At 37.3% G+C, this 3319-nt stretch overlaps 1 long non-coding RNA gene across 2 annotated transcripts; it reads left to right on the top strand.

Moving 5' to 3' along the window:
* The first annotated feature begins 2065 nt into the window (after positions 1–2065).
* Positions 2066–2764, top strand: LOC117656141 (uncharacterized). Of its 2 annotated transcripts, none has more exons than XR_015731952.1 (2): positions 2066–2288; positions 2519–2764. It is a non-coding gene; the product is annotated as an uncharacterized LOC117656141 (long non-coding RNA). The 2 variants fall into 2 exon arrangements; XR_015731951.1 differs by having other exon boundaries at positions 2497–2764.
* The last annotated feature ends 555 nt before the right edge of the window (positions 2765–3319 follow it).

The following is a 3319-nucleotide window of genomic DNA, read 5'->3' as shown; positions in this document are numbered from 1 at the left end:
CAGAATAGTGATCATTATTACTGACCAGTCTGTTCCTTAATGTTGATTTTTATAGTAATGAAATCAGAGCTCTTAATCAGGTGATCTGACAAATGTGCAATTTACCAAGAAAAATTATGTCCTGCTGAAAGTATGTACGTGGAGGATGGAAAATCCTAGACACCAGGTAAATGCCAGTGCTGCGATCTGGATTATAAGGTAGGTAACAAAGATTCAATAAATATTTATGCATTTTTTTAAAAATAATTTGATTAGAGAAGAGCTCAAAGCCCGAAATAGGAATCTGATGACACTGACTGGCCTTTGTCACATCTTAGCAAATGCTAAAAGAATGCAGTTTTGACACAGAGGACAATGGAAGAGGATATTAATTCTACAAGGCTATGATGTTTCTATCAGACTCTTATGGGCGCCTTAACACAGTGGCACAAGAGATGCAGCTACTGAATCAGATGAGAACCAAGAAAGCTTGAATCTAGCTCACCCTGTTGACAATTTTAACATGCTAGATGGGAAATGTTAACACAGCAGAATGGAGTTTAGCAAATATGTGAGGTTTAATTGTACTAAATCTACTAATTTAATTTTAATAGAGGTTCTATTAAAATTAAATCAAACATAATGTAGGGTTGTTTTTTTTCCTGGCTTCACCTGCTTCTTGGTCCTAGCTCTGCCAACTCCTAGCAGGTACAAGTGCCAGCATGCAATTTTACCTTTGTTCAGGTATTAGAAAACCAGAGCACACGTCAGATTAAAATGTTAACTATGCTTCATTCTTCTAGCATCACTCAAATTATTTCCATCACTTGAAGACTGTTGTATATTTGGCATGAATTGTTGGAATAGTACCTGGAACCTCATGAGACAAAACACGGAATGTCATATAATGCTTGTTTAAAACTAAGAGCATCCACTTACCAGTAAAATGTAACTCCTATAAATATATTTAGTGCATGGCTAACGACCATTTTAATGATAGATCATGCCAGAATAATCCATTCATTTGCAAACATAACTAATGAAAAAAATCATGCCAGAATGAACAGGAAGACATTCCATTCCAGACCAGAATTATAATATAATATCAAAGTTGGGCATAAAACATGTGGGAGGCCATGAGACATACAATCTAGCAATTAATACACAATTTGCTCATTCTGATGAATAACGACATTGTGGAATGTTCTTAAAAGCAGAAGAACATGTGTCTCAGCATCTGCCTTTCAAGAAAAGATTAAAATGGAAATGATGCCCAGATTTGAACTAATTGAAAATTGCTGTACAGAGACTAATATATTATCCTATTTAGTATTATATGAAGAGAGCAGATGACAGTTAACTCAGCTTTCTCTCCAGTGATGTGCCCTAGATCTAAATATCTTCCCATCTACATTCTCCTCCATGAGTGGAAATTGTGACTGGTTATCCATTGCTATTACACCTGTACTAAGATGTAAATGGCTAAATCATGATATTAACTCTGCCAGTTTATTTTTAGTAGGAATGTTTAGACAAGCTATAAGTCTCTTCCTATAATATGTATAACTTGCAACTGTACCTATTGTTAAATAAACAAAAGTAATTATTATAAATTGTGTCTTGCTGGTGTGAATGAGGGAGGGTGAGAGTGACATAATGGCATATGAGGAAAATATAGGCATAAACTGAATGTTAGGATTGAAGGAGAAAATGGTTATAATAAACTAAATTGGATTGAGGGAACACATGTTTCATTTCCTAGAGATTTATTGCAGTTCTGTTCAGATCTTAGTGGTGGCTGGGCTCTGGCCCTGTGTAGTGTAATGATTCAAGGACTTAGTGGTTCCAAGGGCAGTAGTGGCATATGGGTTTGAGTGGCCTGGCCTGGCTGCTGTTTTCCTGGCATGAGCCAGCATATAGAATAAATAAAAGGAGAAAAAGCAGATCAATTCTTGCCTTGAAGGGACGCAGCAGTGGCACAAGGCATGATGAGCTGACTTGACTGCTAGCCAGGGCTGGTTTGATGAGATGTCTCTATGGCAGTACCATTGATCCAGCCTGGAATATGTGCAGTGCTCAGATTATGATGATAATTGGGACCAGAATTTCCATTGCTAACTGATGAGATCATAAAGCACAATGTCACATGACCACATCACTTAGCAATAGCAATCACAGCAGTCCCAATTGGCTTCATAACCCAGTGAATGTGCAGGTCATTAAGAGAAGACTTCATGTGACTGGAATTCTAGACAATAATGCCAGTAGGCAAGAGCTTTGGCTGAATGAGTGGACACTACTGAGGGCAGGCAGACTGATGAGGGCCACTTCAGAGTGGACTGAGGTTTGTGTGTGTAAGATCCCTCATACTCCATAGCAGGTTCCTCAGGAGTGGATTGGTGTGTGTGTATGTGTCTGTTTGTATATATAAAATCCCTCATACTCCATAGCAGGGTTCCTCAGGAGAAAAAATAGTAAGAGTGACTTATGGTAGTGACTTGTGACCTTCCTTGTCAGCTTCCCCATTATCTTTGAACAGGACAGGAAAAAGTCGGTGAATGAAGTGAACTGAGTGGTTGCAGAGAATGAATTGACTAGAAGAGAAGTGAAGAGTGAAGAGAAGATGTCAGTCCCTGTTTGGAAAAGAAAAAAGAAAGGTCCAGGGATGATCTTCTTGGAAGAAAGAGAAATAGATTCTGAGGCTTATGATGCGGTAATATTATTTGTCAGAGGCAAGACCTAAGTAAAAGCCCAGTGACTGAATAAAGCTTCTTCCTTAATGCAATATCTGTTCAGCATCTTGAATTTGATAAAAAAAACTTTGAATGTCAGCTTATGTGCTTCTATAGTAACTAACTGTTGGTCGATCTTTCTTAAGACTTGTAAATGGTAGAAAAGAATTAAACGCTCCCTCTTCCTCCAGGAGTGATGTAATCAGTAAAAGAAAATAAAGAAGTCAACATGTGACAAAGAGACAGAAAGAGCAGACTATGGATGTTGCAACCATTTGTATTGGCAGTTTCCCTTTCTGAAAAATTGAATTTCAGAGCAATACACTCTTACTTTCTCTTTAAAATATATCTCTTCTTTTGGTAGAATAAAAACTCAGAAATGTTAAGAGTACAATAGAAAAGCTAAAGTTCCAAAATGTCAGTTGCAAACCTTTTAAATTATCATTTGGAACTGCCATTAAACTTTACTTAACTATCTTACATATGTATGTGAATGTCAAAAAGCTGGAAGGCATAAGAAATAAGCTAGTAGCAAGTGGTGGAAAGAAACTTGAGAAAATGTCCAAATGAGACGAGTGAAAGTTTTGGTTCACTCGTCTCATTTGGTA

This window comes from Pantherophis guttatus, chromosome 2 (genome assembly GCF_059756535.1).
Source record: "Pantherophis guttatus breed Tessera chromosome 2, ASM5975653v1, whole genome shotgun sequence".
Taxonomy (NCBI): Eukaryota; Metazoa; Chordata; class Lepidosauria; order Squamata; family Colubridae; genus Pantherophis; species Pantherophis guttatus.
This window is presented reverse-complemented; position numbering and strand designations above follow the sequence as displayed.